Genomic DNA, 11,591 nt, shown 5'->3' with positions numbered 1-11,591 from the left:
GTGTATCTATAACAGCTTTTCAGCGGACTGACTAGGGCTTCAATTATATGGTTCACTGACCTGTCCAGGCGACACATAAAACTAAACATCAGTTGTCTTAAAAGTGCCTCACAAGATGGCACTCTAGTAGCCACAAACAAATGACTGGCACTATGCCACCTAGGGACACGAAGCAGCAACCTCATTGCATCATTGTATGCAACCTTGAGTCTCTGCATACTCTTTTTCTTATAGTTAGACCACAATTGAGCATTGTATAGCGGTGTGATGTAGGTTCTAAACGTATGTGAGCATGTGCAAGTGCGGGGGAATTGAGGGAGCGTGAGGGCTCTTTTTAACAGAAATTGAAATAAATGTAGGATATTATAGACATTTTTAACCGATTTACTTTAAATAATGTCTTTGTTTATATGGTTATTTTGCTGTGGTATGTACAGGGTGTGTGTGTGTGTGTGAGTGAGTGAGACCAGAGCAAAAGAGAAAGAGAGGGGAGCCCAGGGATCATTCTTATCCGATATACTTGGTTATTTTGTTGTGGTAGCCTGTGCGTCTCTATGAAATAACTGAAATAATTTGGCGAAGCGATATGGAACCTTTATGCGGTCAAGTCCTGGAACTACTTCATAGCCATGCCTACTTGAAAAATAATTGCACACCTTAGAACATCTGTCGACCAATCAGAATCAAGCATTCATCAGACCTCTGGTATAAACATAATTAATTAACATAAAAAAATTTGAAATGTAGGTTAGGCCTACACAACAAATGTTCAGAACATAAGTATGAGCTTTCGTCTCATACTAACACGAGTCCATAGGTTTCTGGCACCTCTGGCAATGATTGTCCTTGATGGGAAATGGAGGCTTTTGAAGGGCTCAGTCATACACGTCAACATTCCAGGCTGGGAGCTTTGCAAGTGCTCATTGGAAATGTAGTTGATTCTTCTTAACATTTTGCTATAATAACTTCGGAGATGGTGTAACTCCTCCACAGCAGCTGCAGATATAATGGAGATTTCTGAAGGTGTGCTCACCAGATTTGGTTTTGGCTGCTCAGCATTGGCAGTGCAAATAGATTTCTGAGTTAGTGGTTTTTGCCTACTTTTAATTGATGTGGATTGTTGTTTAGGAGTGTTTTGAAGATATTTGCTATTTCTTCTTCTTCAGCCACCGTGTTCTGTTGTTCCATTGCATTGATCACAACATCAACATCAGAACTGAGGTTTGCTTTACATAATCACTCTCTTCTGAAGCAAGATTGTCTATCTAGCTCTGAGAAAGTCTCTTCATGTTTTGGTGGTCCTTGTGGATTTTAGTTTTGTGTCTCTCAATGGCACTGGTGGCAACTTCAGTCATGGCCGTCTCTACTTCCTCTAGAGACTCAACTTCTAAATGAGCATCCTGAGGAAAGACAAGACAAAATGAGAGCTCTTTTCCTTTTTAAAATATCTTTGAGAGGAAAATAGAGCAATGAGTGTAAAGTGGGGTTAGTGGCCCATGCAAAGCATTAAGGTTAATTAGCTCCACAATGATGTCTAAAATGATGTTTTTCCGAACATAAGCACAAGCAAGCAAAAAAACAAAATGATAAAGTGGTAGATGTAATCCCTCATTAAACCTGATAAAAAATGATTTTTTTTGTGTGAAGTTTTGTGAATATGGAGTGTATTAACTGTACTTTTGGTCGCATTTCCTTACGGACTATGGAAGGGCATCTTTCTTGGCCACAGATTTTTTTTTACTTTGGTACTACTTTTCTCTCCAGCACTTTTTGAAAATCTCTTTAACTGTGGGGTGGCACAAGAGCTCTTTACCTGTGGGGTTCTTAAAAGTCATTTGCTGAGTGGGTGGATACTATAAACTTTAGGAATACCAAAGATATAAGGTGCTAATAAATTGAAATGATGAAAATCATAAAATTAAAAATGAACTGTTTATATACAATAAATAAATAAATTAGTGAATGTGTTAGTTACTGGGAAAAAAATATTTTATACATTTGTTAATTGTAATGCAACCCTTAAAATTCTGATGACATCTACCTGTAACAGAATAAGACTGGGAGAGGCATAATAAAACAGCTCAATAGATCCAAAAGAACAGAGACCAAAGGCCAGATTCAATAAATACAAACTGAAATATGACAATTAAAATAAGCAAAAACATCCCTTTACGTTTTCATATCTAACAAGAGAAACCCCTAGATAAGGTATCAGCAGTTTGCAAAGAATCTGGACAATTGTCCCCAATAAGAGGTTCAGGAAAGGACTGACAAGTATAATTAAACCACCAAGAAAAAGTACTATATGGGTAAAGCACAAGGGAAGCATATGAGCAGATCACTTGTGCGGCTGCTGATTTTGTTGACTGCCTTACTGTGCTGTGTGATTGCACACTCCTCTTCATCTTCATAGTGATGGAGTGACTCATTCTTCAGGAGAGCAGCTTTACGCCCCAGCTTCAGGTAGAAATAGGTTGTGTAGGGAGTGAAGCTAACATCCTCACTTGTGAAATAAAGGAAAAGGAAGAGTTATCAAAGATGCAAATTCATTAAAATGCAGAGGAATTAGCTTATAAAGTGATTTGAATATTTAACTATTACATAAGTCATCATCATAAGTGGGCAGACAGTAGTTTAGGGTTTAAATTATGTTTTTGTCCATTTTAAAGCAAAAGCACATTAAAACTGTTCCAACTCTGCACAAGCCACAAGAGTGTGTTTCTTAGTGCTCTGCAAATGTGTAAAAAGTATAATCAAACTTGAAATCATGATTTTGCCTAGAGATGGCAATATATGTAGTGAAAAAGGAGTTACATTTTGGCCTGTTCTCGCCCAAAATCAATTGGATTCCTTTAGAAGATATGGATTAAACCAATGGAGTCATACAGATTACTTTTATGCTGCCTTTATGTGCTTTTTGGAGCTTTTATCACCATTCCTGTGCATTGTATGGACCTACAGAGCTGAGAAAATTATTCTAAAATTGGCACAAGGGTGAGTAAATAATTTTTGGGTGAACTATTCCAGAACAGAACCAGTACCTGTCCACATTTTCACAATAAGCCACCATATTGTGTAGCTTCTGCTGCTCACTGTTCTCCATCACAACCATTGTGCTTATTCTAAAGATGTCAGAATACAATGCAGTCTGCTGGGCCATCGTCCCTCCCTTGAAAACAAGAAATTGCTGTTGGTTCAATCACGATACAATGGTATTGTTTACTATTGAGACAATGAATGTTCCTAAATTGTTGTATTTATTTGGGGCTGGTTAGGACAGAATGTACAGTAATTGAGTGCCAGGCTTTTGCTTACCTGCACGTCCACTCTCCTGATAGTAATTTTCAATGGATTTGCTAATTGTGTGATGGATGTCAAATCGCACATCAGCCTTGTCAATGCCCATCCCAAATGCCACAGTAGCAACGACCACCTGCACAGACACACAAATAAATTAAATGACAACAACATGATTAAGCCATGAGAGGACACCAAAACAATAACAAGTAAAACAACAGTAACTCTGTGGATTTAAACCTGAATCTTTTGGAGGACCACCTCCGAAAGCATGCCTGAGGCATGTTGTCGTGGTACGGCTGAGCAGTAATATCCCTCTTGCTCTTAGCAATTTTCTCCGGGGTTACATACAGCAACTTGAATGGGCTGCTTTTATCCATCATGCCAGCCAGGATCCATTTGGAGTCCTCCTGCAGATGAATGTGCATTACAGTGCATTGATTTCCACCAGTCATATATACACCATATATAAACCTGGCAAATATTGTGTACAACAGTGCCAACCCGCATCTCAGAATAGCGTTTGGTGATGCTATTCTTCTCACCACAATTGTACAGAGTGGTTATCCGAGTTACCGTAGACTTTGTCAGTTCTAACCAGTCTGGCCATTCTCTCTTGACCTCTCATCAGCAAGGCATTTCCATCCACAGAACTGCCGCTCACTGTTTGTTATTTGTTTTTGGCACCATTCACAGTAAATTCTAGAGACTGTTGTGCGTGAAAATCCCAGATCAGCAGTTACAGAAATACTCAAACCAGCCCATCTGAGACCAACAATCATCCATGTGATTATTTAATCAGCATGTGGAAGCAGTTCAGTGCATAAAATCATGCAGATATAGGTTAAGAGCTTCAGTTATATTCACATCAACCATCAGTATGGGGAAAAATTTGATCTCAGTGATTTGAACTGTGGCATGATTGTTGGTGATTGTTGTGTGTATGTATGTATATATATATACATACACACACAGAGAGAGAGAGAGAGAGAGAGAGAGAGAGAGAGAGAGAGAGAGAGAGAGAGAGAGAGAGAGAGAGAGAGAGAGAGAGAGAGAGAGAGAGAGAGAGAGAGAGAGAGAGAGAGAGAGAGAGAGAGAGAGAGAGACGTCCCTGGGCAGGTTGACGTGAAGTGAGAAAAAAAATGATTGCATTGAAATGGGCTTTGGAATTGTTTTTTATTCATCAACCAGTTATTATTATCTTGTATAGTTATCTAATTAGTGTTAGTCTAGTTTGTGTAGAACATTAATATGTCCCATATATCCACAAGATTCCAGAACATCAAACCTTTGTACTTAAGGCATTAAGAGTTATGGCAGAGACATTAATGGACTTCAGATACATGAGTTGATCTTCCATTTTTTGCAGGGTATAATGGGGTGAAGACTTCCTCTCTCACCTTTCTGTTCACTTCAATCCATCTTTAACTCACACAAAAAACAAACTCTCTCTTATTACTAAAGCTGCGTATTGCCAATTTTCTTCACGATAAGAAACGCACAGTGACACATATATTATGATTCAGTAAGTCTGGAACCAATACGTTATAATCTAGCTGAATTAAGTGTGCTTGCTCTATGGATGCGTGTCCCCGCGACAGAGTGTGCATCAGCCGGAAGCAGTTTCAGTCTCTCCCTCTCAGGTCGGGACATTCCCACAACTCATAGAAGAGGCTCTGAATGCACAGAAAAATGGCAGTTTCGGAGATTGTAGTTATTTATGAAGCTATAATGTATTAAATAACTGCATTTAAGATGTAACGTTGGGGTGTTTCCTTTAAAGACGCTCGACACGCAAGTTTTGCTTCAGCTGAGCGGTAGCTCCGGTTCTACTTATTCCACAACAAGTGTGCTTCTGTATTTACTTACTTAGTATTTTTGCATTATAAGTCCCTCATACACTGCGATCTACATCACCTGAAGCTGTTTGGAATGTTTAGAGTGCATCTGGACTTTGATCTGTGTAATTCTTCCTCTCCTGCAGTGCTGCTCTCTTGCGTCATCATTATTGTTTCATATGATCTCATATTACGTTAAATGAGATCAAATGACTACTCGACAACGAACATTTTTGTCGATAAGGTCGAAATATCGTTTCAGCCCTTGAATTAAGTGAGAATGCAAGCACATGCACTCATGCGAACCTCCTAGACAACACAAAAGCCCTTGGCGATTGGAGATTACAGGTATCACTGGTGTAGAATGATCTCTGTGTCTCTCACCTCTGCACCTCTAATGAGCGGAGCTTCACAGAGGGATGTAATAATGAAAGTCACACCAGTATGTTTGCCTGCCTCACTCCTCAAGGGAGTAATAAACATCCTGCCAGTCTAATTAATCACTCACACCCACACATATTTACATTAAAGCATCAGTGTTTATTAATGTATTTATTACTTTCTACAGGTGAAACTCGAAAAATTTGAATATCGTGCAAAAGTTCATTAATTTCAGTAATTCAACTTAAAAGGTGAAACTAATATATTATATAGACTCATTACAAGCAAAGTAAGATATGTCAAGCCTTTATTTGATATAATTTTGATGATTATGGCTTACAGCTTATGAAAACCCCAAATTCAGAATCTCAGAAAATTAGAATATTGTGAAAATGTTCAGTATTGTAGGCTCAAAGTGTCACACTCTAATCAGCTAAACACCTGCAAAGGGTTCCTGAGCCTTTAAATGGTCTCTCAGTCTGGTTCAGTTGAATTCACAATCATGGGGAAGACTGCTGACCTGACAGTTGTGCAGAAAACCATCATTGGCACCCTCCACAAGGACGGAAAGCCTCAAAAGGTAATTGCAAAAGAAGTTGGATGTTCTCAAAGTGCTGTATCAAAGCACATTAATAGAAAGTTAAGTGGAAGGGAAAAGTGTGGAAGAAAAAGGTGCACAAGCAGCAGGGATGACCGTAGCCTGGAGAGGATTGTCAGGAAAAGGCCATTCAAATGTGTGGGGAGCTTCACAAGGAGTGGACTGAGGCTGGAGTTACTGCATCAAGAGCCACCACACACAGACGGGTCCTGGACATGGGCTTCAAATGTCAAACGTCTTACCTGGGCTAAAGAAAAAAAGAACTGGTCTGTTGCTCAGTGGTCCAAAGTCCTCTTTTCTGATGAGAGCAAATTTTGCATCTCATTTGGAAACCAAGGTCCCAGAGTCTGGAGGAAGAATGGAGAGGCACACAATCCAAGATGCTTGAAGTCCAGTGTGAAGTTTCCACAGTCTGTGTTGGTTTGGGGAGCCATGTCATCGGCTGGTGTTGGTCCACTGTGCTTTATTAAGTCCAGAGTCAACGCAGCCGTCTACCGGGACATTGCTTCATGCTTCCTTCAGCAGACAAGCTTTATGGAGATGCTGACTTCATTTTCCAGCAGGACTTGGCACCTGCCCACACTGCCAAAAGTACCAAAACCTGGTTCAATGACCATGGTATTACTATGCTTGATTGGCCAGCAAACTCGCCTGACCTGAACCCCATAGAGAATCTATGGGGCATTGCCAAGAGAAAGATGAGAGACATGAGACCAAACAATGCAGAAGAGCTGAAGGCCGCTATTGAAGCATCTTGGTCTTCCATAACACCACAGCAGTGCCACAGGCTGATAGCATCCATGCCACGCCGCATTGAGGCAGTAATTAATGCAAAAGGGGCCCAAACCAAGTACTGAGTACATATGCATGATTATACTTTTCAGAGGGCCGACATTTCTGTATTTAAAATCCTTTTTTGTATTGATTTCATGTAATATTCTAATTTTCTGAGATTCTGAATTTGGGGTTTTCATAAGCTGTAAGCCATAATCATCAAAATTATATCAAATAAAGGCTTGAAATATCTTACTTTGCTTGTAATGAGTCTATATAATATATTAGTTTCTCCTTTTAAGTTGAATTACTGAAATTAATGAACTTTTGCACGATATTCTAATTTTTCGAGTTTCACCTGTATTCTTGAAGATTGTGAAAATAAAAGTGATGCATTTATGTGTAGGTAATAAATATCTGATCTATGAATGCTAGCTGAACAGTTTATAAACAAAATAAACTTTCCAATGTCATTGTCCATTTTATGCCGTTTTTACCCCAAGCTGAAACAACACTTTCTGAAGATTATTATAAGACACAGTATGATGTTAGATAACTGTTTGAATGTCATGTTTTAATTAAATAATTGAGTTTGAGATGAATTTAATTTCCATTCAGGAAGCATCATCATTTTGAATAAATAATGCCTGTACTTGTAAGAGAATTGAGATGTTTTAATGAGACAGGTGATTTGAGCAGAGAAACATACATATGCCATACTACTAAACGACAAAAGAGTGTCATAAGTAGGGTGCAACCTTTAGAAATAACCATTCAACTGCATACTAAATATTTTAGCGCTCTAGTAGTACTAGTACTTTGAGTGCTCATAAGTCTTTCACTCTTTCTTGTTTGCGCCAGAAGTCCTCGTTGCCCCACGCGACCATTGATCAGGAAACTGACAAATCACAGGCCCGGGCTCCAAGCAAGATAAGAGTCTGTGAAAATAAAATCACATTTATATAATAAATTATCTTTAAATCTAATTACTTATAGTTTTTGATCAATTAGTGGAAGATTTATTGTGTTTAGTACGTTTTATCTAGGCCTATTTAATGAATAATAAATTATTCGTAAGGTTTGATAAGTAGATTTTTATTTTTCAAAATAAAGGTCAAGTTGCAGGGCGTGTTTGTGAATATGAAGTGAATCAATGTGTGTTAATTGTTTAAAAAAATCGTTTCAATGCTATGTAGTATCTCGTATAATTATAATTAATAATATAATTATATATTCTAAATTTATATTGTTTTATAAATATATTAATTATAATTAAATATTTTATAAAAAAAAGTATACACAAAAAGTTTAAAGTATTGTATATTTTTTAAGAAAAATAATTTAAATGCCATATCCTTCTTTTAGAAGATATAGTCCCCGACAATAAACATTAACAGACTGTTGCGATGTAACACAAACTGTGCAGAGATGCAAACAGTAGACTGGTTCCTATAGCTTACTCTTATGACTACCGGTACACATTTTTCAGCGTTAGTGTTCACAATCTCCACAAGAGGCTGCTATAAAACAAGAAACCGTTTAAAGTGCGCCCTGGCCCTTTAAACACCTGAAAGATAAGTTGCTTGCTACAGCCTTTTCTCTCAACGACAACATATATTTCACTCCTTTACTCCTGTTCCATTTTTTTTTTTAGGTGTAAACAAGAAATTGCTGTTGGTTCAATCACGATACTATGGTATTGTTTACTATTGAGACAATGAATGTTCCTAAATTGTTGTATTTATTTGGGGCTGGTTAGGACAGAATGTACAGTAATTGAGTGCCAGGCTGTTGCTTACCTGCACGTCCACTCTCCTGATAGTAATTTTCAATGGATTTGCTAATTGTGTGATGGATGTCAAATCGCACATCAGCCTTGTCAATGCCCATCCCAAATACCACAGTGGAAACGACCACCTGCACAGACACACAAATAAATTAAATGACAACAACATGGTTAAGCCATGAGAGGACACCAAAACAATAACAAGTAAAACAACAGTAACTCTGTGGATTTAAACCTGAATCTTTTTGGAGGACCACCTCCGAAAGCATGCCTGAGGCATGTTGTCGTGGTACGGCTGAGCAGTAATATCCCTCTTGCTCTTAGCAATTTTCTCCGGGGTTACATACAGCAACTTGAATGGGCTGCTTTTATCCATCATGCCAGCCAGGATCCATTTGGAGTCCTCCTGCAGATGAATGTGCATTACAGTGCATTGATTTCCACCAGTCATATATACACCATATATAAACCTGGCAAATATTGTGTACAACAGTGCCAACCCGCATCTCAGAATAGCGTTTGGTGATGCTATTCTTCTCACCACAATTACAGAGTGGTTATCCGAGTTACCGTAGACTTTGTCAGTTCTAACCAGTCTGGCCATTCTCTCTTGACCTCTCATCAGCAAGGTATTTCCATCCACAGAACTGCCGCTCACTGTTTGTTTTTTGTTTTTGGCACCATTCACAGTAAATTCTAGAGACTGTTGTGCGTGAAAATCCCAGATCAGCAGTTACAGAAATACTCAAACCAGCCCATCTGAGACCAACAATCATCCATGTGATTATTTAATCAGCATGTGGAAGCAGTTCAGTGCATAAAATCAGGCAGATATAGGTTAAGGTGCTTCAGTTAATATTCACATCAACCATCAGTATGGGGAAAAATTTGATCTCAGTGATTTGAACTGTGGCATGATTGTTGGTGATTGTTGTGTGTATGTATGTATATATATACATACATACACACACACACAGAGAGAGAGAGCGAGAGAGAGCGAGAGACGTCCCTGGGCAGGTTGACGTGAAGTGAGAAAAAAAAAATGATTGCATTGAAATGGGCTTTGGAATTGTTTTTTATTCATCAACCAGTTATTATTATCTTGTATAGTTATCTAATAGTTTGTGTAGAACATCAATATGTCCCATATATCCACAAGATTCCAGAACATCAAACCTTTGTACTTAAGGCATTAAGAGTTATGGCAGAGACATTAATGGACTTCAGATACATGAGTTGATCTTCCATTTTTTTGCAGGGTATAATGGGGTGAAGACTTCCTCTCTCACCTTTCTGTTCACTTCAATCCATCTTTAACTCACACAAAAAACAAACTCTCTCTTATTACTAAAGCTGCGTATTGCCAATTTTCTTCACAATAAGAAACGCACAGTGACACATATATTATGATTCAATAAGTCTGGAACCAATACGTTATAATCTAGCTGAATTAAGTGTCCCCGCAACAGAGTGTGCATCAGCCGGAAGCAGTTTCAGTCTCTCTCTCTCAGGTCGGGACATTCCCACAACTCATAGAAGAGGCTCTGAATGCACAGAAAAATGGCAGTTTCGGAGATTGTAGTTATTTATGAAGCTATAATGTATTAAATAACTGCATTTAAGATGTTACGTTGGGGTGTTTCCTCCTACAACAACAACATATACTTCACTCCTGTTCCATTTTTTTTTTAGGTGTAATGAAAATCACATAGAGCCAGTGCAATAATAGGTAGGTTATGTACAAACTGTAGACTGAGGCCTAGAGGGTAAACATCTTCTTGTATTCTCATGCATTAAGTTAAGAGCATTATAATATTGTAACGAATGCAGGAGTGAAGGCAGACGAGGAGGTGCGGATCCAGAAGCAGGTTCTTTATTATAAATCAAAGTGAGGGCAAACAAACAGGAACAAAGAAATATCCACGAGGGGAAAACAACATGAACATGAAAAACATCCACAGGCTGGAGAAACAACCATAACATTCACGTGCAACAACATTCAACGACAGACAAGGACTAAACCAAAAACCAGGATATAAATACAAAAACATGGGAAAAAGGGGCCAATGAACAAACAGAACACAAACTAGGTGACAAGGTGATTAACAGAAACCAAAGGCAAATTAACAAGGGCAGGTGAAAACAATGAACAGTGAACACGAGGGAAAACAAGACTATGGAGGTACAAGGGTGACAAAAGTGAAAACTAAGGAATAACAAAAGTGACAAAATTACAAACAAAGGGCAACAGTGAGACAAGACAGGGTAACCGTTACATAGCCCCCTCAAGGATCGGATACCAGACGATCAACAAAACAAAAAACAGGAAGAACAACTGACAAATGACAGGGGGCACAAAGGGCAGACAGGCAGTCCAGGGGGCAACGAGAGGCAGACCAGCAGTCCGGGGGGCGACGAGGGGCAGGCAGGCAGGCAGTCCAGGGAGCAACGAGGGGCAGGCAGGCAGGCCAAGGGGGGCACAAGGGACACGGAGACAGACAAAGGAGGGCGAGAGGGCAGATTAGCAGTCTCTGGGGGTGTGTGCCGGGAACCAGGTCGGGTGGCCTGGGAAGCTTCCACCGGGTAGGGACGGGTTTAGGTGGACTGGGAGATGGCCGCAGAGCAGGGGCCGGTTCGGGGGGCCTGGGAGGTGGCCATCGGACAGGGACAGGAGGCCTGGGAGGCAACCTCAGGACAGGGGCAGGTCCCGGAGGCGGAGCTGAGAGGGGCTCTGGAGACGGAGCTGTGGGAGGCTCTGGAGGCGGAGTCCATGGAAGGCTCTGGAGGAGCAGGAGGCAGAGCCCTGGGGAGGCTCTGGGAGGCTCGAGGAGGCGGAGCCCTGAGGGAGGCTCTGGGAGGCTCTGAGGGGTGGAGCTGAGGGAGGCTCAGGAGGCGGAGCTGAGGGAGGCTCAGGAGG

The 11,591-nt window shown here is 40.0% G+C and overlaps 1 pseudogene; it reads right to left on the bottom strand.

The window, feature by feature from the left end:
• Positions 1 to 769: 769 nt before the first annotated feature.
• LOC127638864 (ATP-dependent DNA helicase Q1-like) lies at positions 770 to 9,098 on the bottom strand (annotated as a pseudogene).
• Between the last annotated feature and the right edge of the window lie 2,493 nt (positions 9,099 to 11,591).

The sequence above is a fragment of the Xyrauchen texanus genome, chromosome 47, assembly GCF_025860055.1.
Source record: "Xyrauchen texanus isolate HMW12.3.18 chromosome 47, RBS_HiC_50CHRs, whole genome shotgun sequence".
NCBI lineage: Eukaryota > Metazoa > Chordata > Actinopteri > Cypriniformes > Catostomidae > Xyrauchen > Xyrauchen texanus.
The sequence above is the reverse complement of the archived record's forward strand: the minus strand, read 5'-3'. Positions and strand labels throughout refer to the sequence as shown.